The sequence below is a fragment of the Vombatus ursinus genome, unplaced genomic scaffold (assembly GCF_900497805.2).
Source record: "Vombatus ursinus unplaced genomic scaffold, bare-nosed wombat genome assembly UNPS02014814.1, whole genome shotgun sequence".
In the NCBI taxonomy this organism is placed as follows: Eukaryota; Metazoa; Chordata; class Mammalia; order Diprotodontia; family Vombatidae; genus Vombatus; species Vombatus ursinus.
In genome coordinates this window covers 2430472-2450484 of record NW_020954592.1, presented here as the reverse complement: position 1 = coordinate 2450484, position 20013 = coordinate 2430472, and positions in this window count along the sequence as shown.

The window sequence follows — 20013 nt, the reverse complement described above, 5'->3', positions numbered from 1 at the left end:
GTGAGTTATTCTTCCTATCTGTGTGCTCCTGTACATTTGATCTCATAAATGTAATATGGTATATTTGGTTGAAATAAAATGTGGCAAATCTGATAAGGCAATCCTGTTATAGGTTTGTCACAGAAGGGGATTTTGCCTTCTCTTGATTTTGTCCTATGTGAATATTTGGAAATATAGAAACAATAGCAATTAATGACATTAAGATGACAATTCAATAATGTTGACATATTTTTAATCCTCTCTTCCATAGTTGAAATAAAGAAAAAAGAAAGTGGAGTCTAACAGAAAGAACCCTCAATTTAAAGTCAGGAGAGAACTGGGATGAAATCCCACTCCAGACATCTCTGAGTAGTGTGACCTTAAACACATACCTTTCCTAAGCCTCAATTTCCTCATCTGCAAAATGTTATATAGGGGTGTTATATAAAAAGGGCTTTGCAAATCTTAATGTATTATATAAATGTGAATTGCTACTATTGCTACTATTCTTCCTATAACTATTAGTATTAGAATGGGAGATATAATTTTAATTGGATGTTATTTTTCTTACATCCAGTCAAATCTATAAGCTTTCTTTTCTATATGAAAATTTTTTCTTTCCTTCCTTCCTTTCTTCCTTCTTTCTTTCAAAAATTTGCCCTTCTCCAATCAAAATATAACTGTCCTATTCTCCATTTTCTCTCAAAGATCACAGGAAGGGGCTTAATAATAATATCTGATAGTTGTTTTTACTCTCTCTGGATACTTTTCATCTGGGCCAGGTTAGTGAACTCATCAAGGCAGCTAAGTGCTCACCTCTTGGGTATCAATCAACTTCCTCGTAGCCGTATTTGTTTGTCTTTTATTGTGCAAATATTATTCTTTTCTATCAAGAAAAACAGAAGCAAAATGAGAGTTGAGCAGTTCTTTTTTCTATCATTCATTCTTATCATTCTGTTGAGCAAAGTGGTGATGTTATTTCTTCTTTGAGCCTTCTCTTTCCACTAAAATAGCTAACCAAACCCTTTTAAAATTAGATTTAACTTTCCTTGCTAGACACAGCACATTCTGGGCTTTAGAACTCCCGACACTATTCTTACAAGACTTGTCATTCTTTTGCATTCATCTATTACCAGCCCTTGCTTCCTTCTTTACTGAAAGGTTGCTGAATTCCCCGTTCATCTATACAATTCCCCCTTTTCTTCCTCATTAGAAGCATTTCCAGAAGAGCTTCCCATACTTGCGAGGCTGACTTCCTCTATAGAATTTTGACCATGGAAATCCCGCTTTTTTTTTGAACCTTTTAAAAATTGCCCCTCCCAAAATCTAGCATGCATCTTATATTATTCCTGGCTTTCCTCTCCTCAATTGTAAATTTTAAGATGGCATGGTCACTTCCTCCCAAGGTTGCTATTATTTCTATACTAACAGTCCCTCCTCGTTGTTGACAGTCAAATTCAGAATAGAATTTTCTTTTGGTGGTTCCTGTACTTTTTAGTGGCTAGGGGAGAGGGACCAAACCTGAGATTTCATTGGTGTAGGGAATTCCAAAATGAGGCAACTCTCTCTACCAATGACTTGGTGATTCCTTCTCTAGAAGCATGTACTTAGAGACTGCTTAGAGCACTGAGAGGTTAAGTGATTTGCCTAGGATCACATAGCAGGTATGTGCCAGAGGTGAGCTGTGAACCCAGGTCTTCCTTGCTGTGAAGCCAGCTCTGTATGACTACCACATGCTGCTTCTTAGGGCCCAGAGAACAGCTGTCAAGCAAGAGGGAAGGGGAGGAGGAGGAAGGAGGATACCTGTCACCTTAAGTATACTCCTTGTGCCTTTGTGGGGAAGTTGTGACTAGGTCAGGGTTTTGTGTGCCAGCAGAGCATTTGTTTTTCTGTGGTTTATTGAAATCAGCCATTAACACAAGCCCTTTTCAGATATGTATAAATATATATATGTTTATAAAATATAAAGATATAAAATATATATTTAAATATAAACACAATAAACAAAATAGAAAAAAATAGAAAATATAAAGATAGAAAAATATGTATATGTATATACTTTTATGCATACACATGTAAAATTTATGTATGTATATAATTTTTGTCTTTGACCTGTGATTTTATCAGTTTCACCAATATACTCTCTTGGGAATTCCTTCTATTGATGCAGATTAGTAGCTTTTCTGGAATTTGGAATCAGAGGTGAGGGGGCCACTGAGAGGTTAATAGATTTGCCATGATCACATAGCTAGTATGTGTCAGAAGTAGGACTTAATGTAGCTTTTTCTTGACTCCCAGGTTGACCCTCTATTTACTGTGACATTCTAAATATGGGGAATCAACAGACAGATATTATTAGATTACTTCATCAAACAGGGCCCTAAAAGTTATTTTATTAGAAGAGTGACACAAGTTCTGAAAAGAAATGTATATAAACAATACCCATGTCCTGTACATTGTAGGTATTGTTTGCACAAATGGGTATTTTAACTCATATCAATGTACATGTAGCAAGATTGAGCCACTTGAATATAAATTCTGCTTAAAGAGAAGTCTTTTAGAAGTTGGTTACTGGTTCTGAAAAATCTTCCCCCCCCCCAACTAAATTGCGTCTATGTTTGGATTTGATGTATATGTTAGGGTCTATGTAGCCAGGAGGGGCATTGGCCATGAGCAGGATGGTTACCTGAACAAATATACTAACTTCACTGCCACTGTCTCATTTCCTTATTAAGTCTTTCCATCTCTCAGGTTTACCAGCAGTCTGGGGTAAGGATATCTTAGAAGTTATAAATATTGAAGAAACTATATGAATAATTGGTTTTCCCATTCCCATTGTCCAATCCTCAGCCTGAACTGAGTATAATATCCTCTTCTTTTTTTAGTAAGTTGTCTTTCCCTCTCATTCCCAAATCACATACATTGGCTTGGACACAAATAATTTGAAATGATCCTACATGTTAATAGCAATTCATAGTAACATAGGGATGCAAATAAGCATTTTAAGAAATTAGCTTCTACTAGCCATTACAGCTACAGGTAGGGGTTAAACCTCTTCCCTCCAACTATTCTTCTACGGGACAGGTAGGTGGTGAAGTGAATAGAGCACTGGCCCTGAAGTCAGGAGGACCTGAGTTCAAATCTGGCCTCAGACCAAACACTTGGCATTTACTAGCTGTGTGACCCTGGGCAAGTCACTTAACCCCAATTGCCTAAAAACAAACAAAAAAAACTGTTCTTCTATGATTTGGAAGAGAAGCAGGAAATTTAATGATTGGATAGGAAAAGGGGAGCTAGGAGCTTAAAAAAACAAAACCAAAAACCCCTGGATAATACTTCATTTCTCTAGTAAAACAGAGAGAACTTAGGTGTAGTAAACTGGATTCTACTCTTACCAACTCTGGTCTGATAGTTCTTTAGATTGAATTTCTTCTAGTTTCCCTATATGCCCTAGCTGTACCAGGAGGTCTTAACTCTGTTTGCCTTTCCTTCTTTACATCACTGGAGCGATATTTAGTCCTGTCTTCCCAACCTTCTTGGGAAGGAAAGCAGGGAGGGCCAATGCAGTTTGTAGCTAGGGTGCTGGGGATTCTAATCTGTCTCCATATTGTTTCTTCCTGACTTAGCTGTTCAGCAGAAGGAAGTTCCTGCCAGGCCCAAAGCCACAAGAAACTTATATATAGCTTAATTTAAGCCTTCAAAAATGAAGTCAATTGGAAATGAGTTGAAATATCAGGAGTTCAAGAACAATGAAATCAATAGGTTCATAGGATCATAGAATCAGAGGTTTTGAGTTGGAAGGGATCGCAGAGGCCATCTAATCTGTGGTAGAAGCAATAATTTACCCCTGCCCCATGCAAGTTAGGTTATTTTTTCCTCAAAAGCTAATAAAAGCATCCTTGAGACTTGATTGGCTCAGGGGACTAAAAACTCAGGCTATTGTCTGACTTCCTGGTTGCCTGAGTACAAAGAAATCATAAAGCTCTCCAGATGCTCTCTGCTATGCCCGGCTTGGTTGAAATGATGGCCATTTCAGGTAAAAGAGCTCTGCTCAACTGAATCAACTTAAGACATCTTCAGTGCTTATTATCCTTGTGAAATATCCTTTTCCTGCTATACCTACTTTAATCTCCTTCTGTTAGTGATTTAATCTCATTTTTTCTCATTTGGTCTCATTTTTTTTTCAATATTGAACCTAACGTATAAGGGGTCTATCCTGAGTCAGGCTCAGAATAGAACTTAATCCAGAACCTTCATTTTGCAGATGAAGAAACTGAGGCTCAGGGAGGTGAAGTGCTTTGCCTGTCATATAAGTAGTATTAGAGTGTGACAACCAGTTAAATGTTCTTGAGTTCAATTTTACTATTTAAAAAAATTAAATAGAAGTGGTTAAGAAAACTAATCATGTTGTTACATGTGATGAAAGCATGTTTTGTTTTATTCATTTGTATTGTTTTTAAGTCCTGAATTATGCTTTTCTTTGCCGTTGGCTAGTGCCCATCTTTTTTTGGGAGCTTTGCCACACATAATAGAAATAAAACTTTAGAGGTCAACTGTATAGCAAGAGCTATTTCTACATAATGTGATGTGATAATGAACTATCTCAAGCCACAATGCAGAAATTCTGGGAAAATCCAGTCCACAAGTGAGTTTACAATTCCTCCACTTCATGAAAGGTTTAGACTTTGTGGTCAGCATTGACGTGTCAGATACCTCAAGGACTGGCTGGCCTTGGCAGCCTTTGAATAAAGATGCACTGTTCTTGAGTGAGCAGCCAGAGCTATTTACAGGTGTATAACACACACACACACACACACACACACACACACACACACACAAATACATACAGAGAAGAAAAAAACCGATTCCTTGTCCCCTGCTTTCTGGCTCTGCCTCAATCCCTACTTGCCATAGACTAGAAGCCTAAAGGACTGTTTTTGCAAAGACAGGCTTTAGCTTGTTGGCCGCAGTGATCTGACATGAAAGCTTCCCTAATGCCCTGTTAAAATTACATGTTGGAAAAGGAAATGTGTATTACCCATTTAGTTGAACCCTCTCCTTTTTTGGATAGGGTTCAAACCCAGAGGACAGACTCGAGAACGAGTTTACAGAGCAAATGATTGATTTCACAAGCAGAGAGAGCATTACCTGACCCTGGGAATTAATAGTTCCTTTGAGTAGAGATTGTTGATCATTTCTGAAGAAACCAAAAATCAACAGCTACTCTATTCTACTGACTAAAAAAAGAGGTTGAAAAAAAAAATAACGAGCACTGCTAAGGGTTTTTTGTTTCTTGTTTTTCCTTTTTCTTTAACTGAGATACTTGCTTTCAGGAGCAGCACAGTTTGGAAAATTGAATTGTGGGCTGATTTTGTACCTTGAAGGTTTGGTTGTGAAGAACAAGTTTACTTTTTGTAATAAGAAACTGCCATAAAATAGGGAACTGCAATAAAGTTGGAACAATTCTTTTGGAAGATTTAATAATCATTTTTTTCTTTAAGGTACTGCAATAAGATGTGGGATCAAATAACAGCTTTTAAAAATTTGATTTTTTTGATTGATTTTTGTCCAGTGCCCATTTGCTGGAGGCTTCTTTTTGTCGGGATCTTGCCTTTCAAAAAAGTCTTGAGAGGATGATTTTCTCAGGGCATCGGAAATTCTTAGTTCAAGCCACATATGACAGGCTGCAGTATGCTTTTCTGTGTATTTTCTGCTTTGTTCCATCTTTGATTTCTTGAATGCATGTGCTTTTTATTGATATGGAAGGTTTTTTTTTAAAAAATCAGATTCTTTAAAAAAATAGAATGAATTGCAGTATGTTCAGGGAAATGATAGTTCATACATGCAAGTATACTGAGCTTTATTTTATTAAAAACAATAAATGGGCTGTAGGCAACATAAAGCAAGTTGAGATTCAGCGTTTCTCTAGTTAATTGGGTCCCAATCTTGATTCTTTTTCCTTTCTCAAATTATTACTGAAGTTATACATACACTTTGATTGAATACTAGTTTAACTGTGCTTTTATTATTCATTTATTTAATTTAATGTTATGTGGGGGGCAGCTAGGTTGTGCAGTGGATAGAGCACCAGCCTTGAAGTCAGGAGGTCCTGAGTTCAAATATGACCTCAGACCAAACACTTGACACTAGCTGTGTGACCCTGGGCAAGTCACTTAACCCCAATTGCCTAAAAAATAAAAAAAAATTAATTTAATGTTATGTGGATAGCTTTTGTTTTTACTTCACAGTCATTTCTGCATATATTCTTACCCCTTCTTCTGTCCCTTAGCTTTGTAATTGAACTTTCCCTCGTAATAATAATAATGGTGATAATGATAGTGATAATAGAAACTAACATTTATATAATGCTTTCAGGTTTGCAAAATGCTTTACAAATATCTCATTTGGTCCTCACAACAACACTGGAAGGTAGGTGCTATTATTCCCATTTTGCAGGTGAGCAAACTCATGCCAGCAGAGGTTAAGTGACTTGCTCAGGATCATGTACCTAGTAAGTATCTGAGGCAGGATGTGAACTTGGGTCTTCCTGACTCCAGGTCTGGTGCTCTATCCACTGTGCCACCTAGCTTCCTCAAATAAAAGCTGATTAAGAAAACAAAACAAAACCCCTCTCGTATAACTGTGGCCATATACAACAATATAGATAACATAGTGCTCTCCTAGTACCTTACTGCCTAGAGCAGGAAGGTGTGTTTTATTATCTGTTCTCTGGGTCCATTATTGTTTTCTTTTGAAATTATGACTCATTTAGGTTCCTTTTAGTTATTCTTTCATTTACAATGTTGCGGTCATTATATCTATTTTTCTTCTTGTTCCACATCAGTTCATACATTCTTCCTTTGTTTCTCTGAATTCCTCATATTCATCATTTCATACTGTGCAATAATATTTTCTTATATTCATATTCAGTTTATTTATCCACTCTCTAGGACTTTAATTTCTGAAGTATATCTTAATTCACTATTAACCTTTACATTTTCTCCTAAGGACTAAAGGGGTTCATATTTCTCAACTGAGAAATATTTCTCAACATATTTTTCAGTTATGGCATGTTCCCTAGAATAATCATAATAGCTGATATTTATGTATGACCTCAGACTCCTAGGAGTAATCCTGAGAGTCTATGACTTTAATACTATTGCCCATGACTCTGCACCTGGTCAACTTCCTCCAATGTTAATTAACTTTTCATTCATTTTTTTCGGTTGCGTCTGACTCTTTGTGACCACCTTTTTGGTTTTCTTGGCAAAGATACTGGAGTGGTTTCCCATTTCTTTCTCCAGTTCATTTTACAGGGAGGAAACTGCGGCAACAGGGTGAAATGACTTGCCCAGGGTCACACAGCTGGTAAGTATCTGAGGCCAGATTTGAACAGGTATTGCCTCTGGGAACTCAACTTTCCAGGCCAAGTAAAGAGTTGAGGAAGTAGCTCAAAGGAGGTCATCCATAAATATCAGCTATTATGATTTGAACTGTGGAAGATGAGTCTTCCTGACTCCAGGCCTGGTACTCTGTCCACTGTGCCACTTAGCTACCCGTTGATTAACTAGTTGACAATATAAAAAATTACTAGCTAATATTACAGAAAGAGATGTTTACTGAACAAAGACAGAAGTTACAGAAACAAACGAGGAGCATATTCTCACCTCTTTGCACACTAAATCCTGGGTGATATTGGGCTCAAACTCAAAGAACGAAGGTAGTTAGACACAGGTATAGTGAACATGTGAGGTTGAGGAGCACCTGACAACTGCTGGTCCTGGAAGTCCTTTTCTCTCCTTGCATAATCTCCATCTAATTTGCTACTAGATGTGCAGGTGCCATCAGGTGAATTGTTCCCATTGTGCAGCTGGGCTAATTACTTGCAAGATGTCATGTCTCAGTGGATGGTTCAATCCACTGTGGGACTGTGTCAAACAGGTTGCTCCTCAGATGATTTCCTCACTGGACTCACCTATTGCGGTTATTAGCTCTGGTTGTCTTTGCTTTTGGCTCCAGTTGCCAGGGGGATTTTTGATCCTCCTCAGACCTTTCAAAGTTCAGAAGGTTGTAATCTGGTCCATTCCATTGCCAGATACTCATTCACCTAAGGTCAAAAAAGAATAAAGAAATAGGCATTATACCCTCAGGGACACACAGCAACATTCCTCACTCAAAAGGTTCCAGGAAAGAGAGGGAGAGATCTCCCGTTAGAAACGTTTGTGTGCACTCTCAGTTTTGGCTTGGCATCTGCTGAGTCATTAGTCTTTCCAGCTTCTTAGCCAACAAGAAGACTTTTCATCATCATATAGTAATTAATAGTCCCTTAGTCACGTGTGGCCAGAAACTGCTTCCCTAAAGTTCCACATTTTGAATTGGCAGCAGGTGGAGAAAATTGCACATGATTTGTATAACTCACCATGAATGGCACATACATTTATGTTCTAAGAATTGGGCCCCTCATTGGCCAATCTGCCATTCCATATGTGTGGTGTGTTAAGGTTTACCAAGCACGTTTTACAGATATTATCTCCTTTAGTCCTCATGGTAACCCTATTAGTATGTCTACAGGGATCAGTCCCTTTTTAGAATGTGGAAAGTGAAATTCAGAGAGGATTAGTGACTTGCTCTAGGTCATAAAACTTGTTGTTCAGTTGTGTCCAACCCATGGACCATAGCATGCCAGGTCCTTCTATCTTCCACTATCTCTCTAGTAAGTGTCAAAAACAGAATTTGAACCCGAGTTTCTTTTGATTCCCAAGTCCATGGACTCTTTTTGCTTTACCGTGCTGCTGTAAGATTTCAGAGGAATGTGTCCATGTTTCTTACATCCAGCCTTTTCTTCTTATTTCCAGTGTATCCATTGTAGATCACTTCCTATCATCTCATACCTACACTCCTGTAACAGATTATAACTAGTGTTTCTACTTCTAGGGTCTCCTCCTTAATCTTGTACACTGTACCCAATTACTGTTCCTATAGCCCCTCTGTGATCTTGTTCCTGCTAGTCTCAAAACTTTCATTGGCTGCCTATTATTTACTGGACACAATCCAAACTTTTCAGCTTAGCATTGAGGCTCCTTGACTGACTTTTTAAGCTTTATCTGCCATAACTTCCTTCTATGTTCTAAAGGGAATCTGGATTAATTCCTTCTACCAAAACGTGTATTACATTTTCCCACCTCAGCACATTATGCTTGTTTTCCTTCTGCCTGAAATCCTCTCCCTTGTCTCTCATCTTTGCTAATGGAAGCCTCTCTCATTGTCTAAGGCCAAGCTCAAATGCTTCCTCCTCTATGATGGTTTTCTCCATTCATTACTCTAATGTGAATTGATCCCTCCTCTTTTTGTACTCTGACAGCCTCATATGTATATGTGTGTGTGTGTGTGTATGTAATGCCTTATTTATGACATTATACACATATATCACCAATTCAGCTCTTCCCTATATATAATATACATGGCATACATACATATACAATATACACATGGATAATATACACAGTACACTATTATACATATATGTGTAATATAGTACAAAACTATATACAATGGATATACCATATATACACATATGTATGCATATACATGCATAACAATACAAAATGATATAAGCTCAATGGTTTTAGAAAAACATGGAAAGACTTACATGAAATAAAGTAGAGTGAAATGCTCAGAACAGTAGCAGCAGTATTGTTTTAAGAGTGACTTTGAATGAGTAAGTTATTTTGACTATTATAAATACCCAAATTAACTTTAGAAGACATGTGAAGAAAGACACTATCTGCATTCAGAGAAAGAACTGATAAATAGAAGTATGTATAGAGCAATTTTACATATATGTATATATACATATATATGTCTAATGGGCATATGTGTGGTGTGTTAAGGTTTGGAGGGTGGAGGGTGAAAAAAAGAAAAAAACTTACTTGATAATTTTGTTGTATATTTGAAAAGAATAGGAAGTTGTGCACAGTAGATTTGCAATTTCATGTGCAATCATCTCTTTATTGTGCTATGTTATGGAAATGCTTGTTTTATTCTATAAATTAAAAAAAAATAAAATGAGATAATATTGGTAAGGTGTTTAGCAAACCTTAAAGTGCTATATAAATGCTAACTATTGTTATGTACACCTATGTAAATCTTTAACATATTCAGAAACTGAAATTGTTTTATATTATTTATTATTGGAATTGAGGAGAAAGAACTTAATAAAGAGAAACCCTCTAGTGAAAAAAAATGCTTGTTGATTAAATCATATTCTGTCAGACCTTTAGCAATTCACTAGTACTCACTTTCAAAATCTTGCCTTTATAAAATGTAGTCAGTCAGTAAACAAGTATTTATTAAATGCCTACTGTGGGCTAAGCACTGTGCTAAGTTCTGGAGATACAAGAAAAGGCAAAGACTATCTCTGTTCTCAAGGAGTTCACTGATTAAATGGGGAGAGAACATGCAAACAACCATATACAAACAAGACAGATACAGGATAGATTGGACATAATCAACAGAGGGAAGGCACCAGGGAGCATTAAGGAATATTGGGAAAGGCTTCTTGTGGAAGGTGAGATTTTAGCTGGGACATGAAGGAAGCCAGGGAATCTGGGAGGTGGATATGAGCAGGGAGAGCACTCCCGGCATGATAGGCAGCCAGTAAAAATGTGCAGGTTCTGGAGATGGAGTGTTTCGAGTGAGGAACAACATATACAGCATACATAAATAGGGGTGGGGAATAAGGTATAAGAAGTCTGGAAAGGGAGAGGGCAGGTTATAAAGGGCTTTGAATATAAAATAGGATTTTAGATTTGATACTTATATGGGGCTGGAGGTGACGTAGTCAGAACTGTGCTTTAGGAAGATCATTGATAGCTGAGTGGTGGATAGATGGGAGAGGGAAGAAACATGAGGCAAGGACACCCGCTAGTAGGCTATTGCAACAGTTCAGTCATAAGGTGATGAAGACGTGCACCAAGGTAGTGGCAGTGTCAGAGCAGAGAAGGGGGCAAATACAAGCAATGTCATGAAGGCAAAATGACAGACCATGGCAACAAATTGGATATGACTAGTGAGAAAAAATGAGGCATCAAGGATATTGGTGATAAGCTGGGCAATTGGGAAGATGGTGTGCCCATGACAGTATTTGGGGAGTTAAGAGGAGAGGGTTAAGAGGAGGGAAGATAATATTACCTCATTTGAACTCAGTACACTGAGCTATGGCCTCTATTCTTTTTGCAACCTGCCAATTCTTCCCTAATCAGTTCCTTTCCACTCTCCAAGTGAGTAAATAAAAAGGATGTGTTTTCAACCACCAATATAAGAAACCTAGGGCAACTTTTATACCATGATGAGGCATTGGAATAGGACATTGGTCACAAGTGAGTGTGTGTGATTATCTACTACCAAAGGTTGCCCTAGCTTCTTTATATTTTTGGTTAAAAAGGCATTTTTATTTTCTTACTTACAGTCTCACTTGGAGGCCAAAGGGAGCAAATATGTACATCGAGATAGAGATATTTGACACAGGATCGAGAGTAGCCATAAAGCAATTTCTGCCATATTTTTTTTTGTCTGTCAATAAACATTTAGTAGCTAGGTGACAAAGTGGATAAAGTGCTTGGTCTGGGATCAGGAAGATGGAATGCAAATTTGGCATCAGTTATTTAATCGCTGCAGGATTGTGGACAAGTCACTTAATTCTATTTGCCTCAGTTTCCTTATCTGGGAAAATGGGGATCACAATAGCCCTACCTGCCAAGGTTGCTGTAAGGCTCAAATGAGGTAATATTTATAAAATACTTAGCATAGTGCCTGGCACATAATAAATGCTATATAAATGTTAGCTGTTATTATTACTATAATATTATTTATTAAGTTCCTACTGCGTGCCAGAAATTGTGCTAAGCATAGGAGATTCAAAGCAAGATAAAAGGCAATCCTTGTTTTTGAGGATCTCACAATCTAATAAGGGAGACAACATGCAAATAACTATGTATATTAAAAAAAACTATGTACAGAAAACAATCAGCAGAAAGAAGGCATCAATAATGAATTATTGTCCCAATTTTTTCACATCCTCTCTAACATTTGTCACTTTCCCCTTCTATCACTTTAACCAATCTGGTAGGTGTAAAATGATATCTCAAGGTTGTTTTAATCTGCATTTCTCTAATCAATAATGATTTAGAGTATTTTTATATGACTGTAAATTATTTTGATTCCTTCATTGGAAAACTGCCTGTTCATATCCTTTGACCATTTATCAATTGGGGAATGACTCATATTCTTATATATTTGATAAAGTCCTTCATATATTTTAGATATGAGACCTTTGTCTGATAAACTGTCTATAAACTTCACCGTCTCCCCTCCCCCCCATTTTCTGCTTTCCTTCTAATCTTGGCTATAATCTTGTAGAAGGTAGGATTTTAGTTGGGATTTGAAGGAAGGTGGCAAAGTCAGGAGATGGATGAGGAGGAAAACATGGGCATGGCCTAGATCCTCTGTGAACCGTTTTTATGCCTTTGATACTCTTTTGTCTTGCCCTTGATCATGAAAGTCTGGGAACTGAGAGACAAGGAGCCACGGAAGCCCACAATTTCTGGGTTTCTGGTCCAAGTTACTGTCTGCTCCTAAACCCTTACTTATATCTTGCTTCCTCGTTCCCACTGCATTACTTTACCATGACAAACTTCTGATTGTTATTACTGGCCCCAGTGTGAACTTGGTGATTGTTTCCAACCAAGCCCTTTGGTTTTCCCAGAAGGGGACCTAGTAAGCTGTCTGGGGAACCCAGTGGTACAGGGAGAGTAGATAAACACTTACATTAGAGAACCAGCAGTAAAAGCCTTTGTGTAAACTTTGCCTCTGACATGTAACAAAATGAAATTTGTGAACACAGTAAATTAACAGAAGTACTTTAAAGGCAAATATACACTTATTTACTGCAGTAAAACTTATAAAAAAATTCAACAAAAATTCTGAAACTGAAAGTATAGGGAACTATGGTGATTGGCATCAAGCTGTCTTGTTTTGTGATGTCTGCATGAGTTTCAGCTGTCATCCCAGTAGAGTTCTGATATGATCAACACTGCTTCAGTGCTAGTGGGTTGGCTGTATTCCCAGCCTTTGTTGGTGATTTTGTCCTGCTACTTCATATTTAGTAGTACTCAGAGGTGATGAAACTGCACAAGACTCCAGATGTGCCAAGATTTTAGGGACTCTAACTCTAGCTGTGTAGATTTTGCTTGTTCTCAAGCTAGTTGCTCCTTTGACACCCTCATCTGTCACTGAGTCTCTAAAAGGACTTTTTGACCACATTGATTAAGTTCTAAATGTTTTTGTTAATATTAATTCAATAAAGATTTATGGAATACCTACTAGTATAAAACATTTTGCTTTATGAAAAGATGAATACAATAAGATGAACAGCAAACTATCTTTGCTCATGATGATCCATTAGGGGAAATAAAGTAAGTACAAAAATGATGATAATACCAGGGAGAATGTGATAAATGTCATAGGAGGGATAAAAAATGATGTGCCTAGAGAGGTCTGAGGAAGGAGAGATGACTGGCAGAAGTGTTTGCTGATTGACTCAGCAACCTTTGAATAATTATGAAGTACAGGAGAGGGTCTTTAGGGTAGGAAATAGGCAAGTGTACTGACTTTAAAACAAACAAACAAACAAAAAGGCATAAAGTAGAACCTTCAACATATAGGCCAACGAACTTAACTTTCTTTCCTGGAAAAATTTGAAAATTTTTTTTGTAAGTAGTGTTTTATTTTTTCCAATTATACATATAGTTTTCAACATTCATTTTTATAAGATTTTAAATTCCAAATTTTTCTCTCCCTTCTCTCCCACCTCCCCAAGACAACAAGCAATCTGATATAAATTATACCTGTGCAATCATGTTAAACATATTTCCACATTAGTCATGTTGTGAAAGAAGAAACAGGAAAAATATCAGCATAATTGACCACATCAATAATAAAACCAACAGAAATCACATAATTATCTTTAATAGATGCAGAAAAAGCCTTTGATGAAATACAGCACCCATTCTTATTAAAAACACTAGAGAGGATAGGAATAAATGGAGCTTGCCTTAAAATAAGTAATATTTATCTAAAACCATCAACAAGCATTATCTGTAATGGGGATTGGCTAGAAGCCTTCTGAATACAATCAGAGGTGAAGCAAGGATGCCTATTATCACCTCTAAAAGAAATTAAAAGAATTAGAGTAGGCAACAAATTAGGAAACAAAACAAAACTATCACTCTGCAGATGATATGATGTTATACTTAGAAAATACTAGAGAATCAAGTACAAATTACTTGAAATTATTAAAAACTTTTGCAAGTTTACAAGATACAAAATAAACCCAAATAAATCATCAGCATTTCTATATATTACCAACAAAGTCCAGCAGCAAGAGATAGAAAGAGAAATTCCTTTTAAAATAAGTGGAGACAATATGAAATACTTGGGAGTCTACCCACCAAGGTAAACCTAGGAATTATATGAACACAACTATAAAACACTTTCATACAAATGAAGTTAGATCTAAGCAATTGGAAAAATATTGACTGCTCATGTGTAGGCCAAGCCAATATAATAAACATGACAATTCTACCTAAATTAATCCATTTATTCAGTGCCATACCAAACTACCAAAAATTAGTTTATAGAGCTAGAAAGAAACAGTAACAAAATTCATCTGGAAGAATAAAAGCTCAAAGATATCAAAAAGAATAAATCAAAAAAGGCAAAAGAAGGTGGTTTATCCTTACCAGATCTCAAACTATGTTATAAAGTGGTAACTATCAAGACAATCTGGTACTGGCTAAGAAATAGAGTGGTGGATCAATGGAATAGTTTAGGTACAAATTGTATTATAGTTAATGACCATAGTAATCTAGCTTATGATAAACCCAACGATCCAAGTTTTTGGAAAACTCATTATTTGACAAAAACTGCTGGAAAAACAGGAAAACAATATGGAAGAAACTAGGTATAGACCAACATCTCACACCATACACCAAGAAAAGGTCAAAATAGGTACATGATTTACAAATAAAGGGTGATACCATAAGCAGATTAAGAGAGCATGGAATGGTTTATCTGGGTAAGGGAAGAATTTAGGACGAAAGAAGATATAGAGAGCATTACAAAATGTAGAATAGATTATTTTGATTATTTAAAATTGAAAAGTTTTTGCACAAACAAAATCAATGCAGCCAAATTATAAGGAAAGCAGAAAACTAGGGGAAAATTTGCAATAAGGATCTCTGATAAAGACCTCATTTTTCAAATATATATAGAAAACTGGGTCAAATTTAAGAGAATACAAGCCATTCTCCAACTGATAAATGGTCAAAGGATATAAACAGGTAGTTTTCAAAGAAATCAAAGTTATCTATAGTCATATGAAAAACACTCTAAACCACTGTTGATCAGAGAAATGCAAATTAAAACAACTCTGAAGTACTACTTCATACCTATTAAAGTGGGACTAATGTGACCAAAAAAGGAAAATGTCAGATGTTGGAGGGGATATGGGAAAACTGGGACATTAACGCATTGTTGATGGAGTTGTAAACTGATACAATCATTCTGGAGACCATTTTGGAACTATACCTGAAGGGCTATAAAACTGTGTATACCCTTTGATCTAGCAATACCATTGCTAATCTATATCACAAAGACATCCAAAAAAAAGTGAAAAGGACCTATGTGTACAAAAATATTTATAGTATCTCTTTTGTGGTGACTAAGAATTGAAAATAGAAGAGATGCCCATCAATGGGGGAAAGGCTGAATAAGCTGTGGCATATGATTGTAATGGAATATTATTGTTCCGTAAGAAATGACAAGCAGTGTGATTTCAGAAAAAGTTAGAATATTATTGTGCTATAAGAAATGACGAGCTGGATGATTTCAGAAAAACCATGAACTGATGCATAGTGAAATGAACAGAACCAGGACTGTGTTGTACACAGCAAGAGCAATATTGTTCAATGAAGAATTATAAATGACTTAGGTATTCTCAGCACTACAATGATCCAAGACAGTCCCAAAGCACTAACGGATAAAGCATACTATCTGCCTCCAGAGAAAGACTGATAATGAGGGAATAAAGACTGAAGCATGCTATTTTTCACTTTCTTTCTTTCATTTTTTTCTTTTATTTGAGTATTTTTGTACAAAATGACTAATATGGAAATGTTTTACATAAATTGTGCATGTATAATATATACCTGATTGCTTACTATGTCAAAGAGTTGGGAGAGCAGGGAAGGAGGAATAGAATTTGGAACTCAAAACTTTAAATAAAAATGTTAAAAAACTAAAAAAAATAAAATGTCAACCCTGGAGAGTGGTTGAAGCCTGCATTCCAGGTCACAAAGATAGACTCTGAGATAATGAATAAAGAAAAATTTCTCAAGTTAATCTAAAAAAAAAAGAAGTAGAACAAAAGGAAAAAAATGAAAAACAAAAAAACAAAAAAAAAATGAAAATAGTTTGCTTTGATCTGCATCCAGTCTCCGCAGTTCTTTCTTTGGATATAGGGAGCATTTTCCATCATGAGTCTTTTGGAATTGTCTTAGATCATTGTATTGCTGAGAAGAGTTAAGTCTATCATAGCTGATCATCATACAATGTTGCTTTTTTTTTTACTGTTTACAATCTAGAACTTATTTTTTAAAAGATAGTTTGTGAGCATTTAGAAAAGGAAGCAGTGATCACTATGAATTAAAAAGGTTCATCAAAAATAGATCATGCTACAATAGTGCCCTTTTTTGTTTCTTACTTTTTATAAAGTACATTTTTTATTGATATTTACTGTTTTCCTTTTACCTAAATTCTCTCCTCATCCCTCCTTCTTCCCCTCTCCCTGAGAGCCATCTCTCATAATAAAGAATTGCCATTTTACTTTTGGTACAATTATTAGATTAGGAGATTGGAGAAATGTAATAGATATAACATAACTAAATTTCAACAAGCTATCTGATAAAATTTATTGTACTTTCCTGGAGGAAAAAATGGTGAGATAAAGCCTAGATTATAATATCATTAAGTAGATTGTGTATTGCTCAATGACAGAACTCTGAGGGTAGTCATTAATGTCTACCTGGAGAGAGATCTGTAGTGGAATGAAGGCCTTTAGAGCTCTGATCCACTCAGTCCAGTTATCAATCAAGACTTTAGAAAATCACTTCTTTGCAAAAAGAGGGAAAGGATTCATATGCACAAAAATACTAATAGTAGCATTTTGTAGCAAATAAATTGCTATAAATATTTTTGTACATATAAAACCTTTTTCCTTTCCTTTTTTTTTAAAATCTCTTTGTGATACAAGCTTAGAAGTGGTATCCCTTACACCACTGGCACCACTATGGTATCACAAAATATATGTACCTTTTAGTAAATTTTGAAGGATGGTATCAAATTGCTTTCCAGAATGATTGTATCAATTCATGTCTTCACCAGGAATGCATTAGGGTAGATATTCTCCAACAAGTATTATTTTCCTTTTTTTTTTTTTTTGACATTTTTGCCATTTTGCTGGGTATGAGGTTGGAACTTCAAAGTTGTTTGAATTAGAATTTCTCTTATTTTTAATGACTTGGAGCATGTTTGTATATAATTATGATTGCTTGTCTTCTTTTGAGAAATATCTGTTCATATCCATTGACCGTTTATTTTGGAAAAGCTCATATTCCCCATTGTGTCCTATCTATCTTGTATAATTTATGTATTTTTGTTCTAATTATCTATATATTTTGTATATGAGATCTTTTTCAGAGGAATTTGCTGGAAATATTTCCCCAGTGAATTGTTTCCCTTCAAGTATGAATGTATTGGTTTTGTTTGTGGGGAAAAGAAATTTGTATTTTAAATTTTGTGCAACGTAAATTGGCCATTTTAAATTCTCTGATCCTCTCTGTCTCATATTTGGTCAAGCCTTCTTCTCTATCCATAGTTGTGAAAACTATCTCCTACTCTATTCTTCTAATTAGTTTATGGTACGAATATATACATAAATACATACATATATATATTTACACACACACACACACATATACATGCAGAGAGAGAGAGTGTCAGAGAATTATATATATAAATATATATATAATATATATTTATAAATTATATATATTTATAAATATATATAATTATATATATTTATAAATTATATATACACACACACACATACACACACATATACATGCAGAGAGAGAGAGAGAGTATCAGATATATCCATTTGGAGGTTGTTGTGATATATGATGAGTGATGTTGCTCTAAACCTAATTTTTACCAGATTCTTTTCTATTTTTCTAGCAGTTTTTATGAATATTGATTTGGAGTTTAATCAAATACTTAGCTGCTATGTTCATATGATTCTCTTGTGTACCTAATCTGTACCACTAATCATTTATTCTTTTTTTAAAATCAGTATAAGTTTTGATAACTGCTATTTTATTCTGTAGTGTGATATTTTGCTGTGACTCCTTCCCTTATTTTCCTCCTTCCCTTGTGCTCCTTGACCTTTTGTTTCTCTAGATGAATTTTATTATTTTTTTCTAGTTTTATAAAATAATCCTTTATTAGTTTGATTTGTATGGCACCGAATAAGTAAATTAATTTAGACAGTATTGTCATTTTTGTTATGTTGGCACATGACCCAACAAAAGTGATGGCTATCTCGCCAATTATTTTTGTCTCTTTTTATTTCTGTAGAGAGTGTTTTGTAGTTACATTTTTTTACGTAGTTCCTGTGTGTCTTGGTACATAGAGTCTTTGATACTTTATACATTTTGTATTTATTAGAAAAAAGAGTTTCTTTTTTGTCTTTTTCTGCTGGGTTTTATTGGTAGTATACAGAAAGGCTTATGATTTTATTTTATATTTACAACTTTATTGAAGTTATTAAATATTTCAATTAATTTTTGGTTGAATCTTTAGGATTCTCTAAACAAACTATCAGTGAAAAGTGATAATTTTGTTTTGTCTTTATGTATGCTCATTCATTCATTTCTTTTTTGTTCTATTGTTGTAGCTGGAATTTCTAGAACTTTAACCAGTAGCGAAATTGGACAACCTTGCTTTATTCCTAATATTATTTGAAAGACCTCTAGCATTTTCCCAACACAAATAATGCCTGCTCTTTGCTTTATATAGCTATTGGTTACTATATTAAGTCCATTTATTAACTTTGCTTTCCAGTGGGATTTTTTCCTATCAGAAAGGAGTATTATAATTTGTCAAAAACTTTTGCTACATCATGCAGAAAAGTTTTATTGTTTTTGTTATGTATATATGTATATGTGTGTGGGTGTGTGTTCTGTTACATTTATAGGTTTCTTATATTGAACCGGGCAAGCATTCCTGGTATAAATTAAATTGGTTATAGTACATAATTATTTTAATATATTATTTTAGTCTCTTCACTAATATTTTTATATCAATAGCTATTTGAGATATTGGTCTATGGTCTTCTTTCTCTGCTTCATCTTTCACAGGTTTAGTTATAAGTACTATATTTATGTCATGGAAGGTATTTCAGAGGATGTTGTCTTTATTTTTCTAATAATTTGTATAATATTGGAGTTAATTGTTTTTTGAATGTTTGATAGAATTCACTGGTAAAGTCACATGGTCCTTTAAAAAAACCTTCCTTCATGGCTTGTTCAATTTATTATCTGAGATTGAATTATTAAAAGTTAATATTTCTTTTTTTAAAAAGTAGCCTGAAGGGCAACTAGGTGGCACAGTGGATAGAGCACCGGCCCTGGAGTCAGGAGGAGCTGAGTTCAAATCTGGCTTCAGACACATAACACTTACTAGTTGTGTGACTCTGGGCAAATCACTTAACCCCAATTGCCTTGCTCCCCCCCCCAAATAATTAGTTTTGAAAATATTTCTTCATTCCTTTTAGATTATTAGTTTTCTTGACATATAATTGGGAAGTATAGTTTCTAAAAATTCCTTCAACATTTGTTATGATGTTTTTGTTAGTGCATT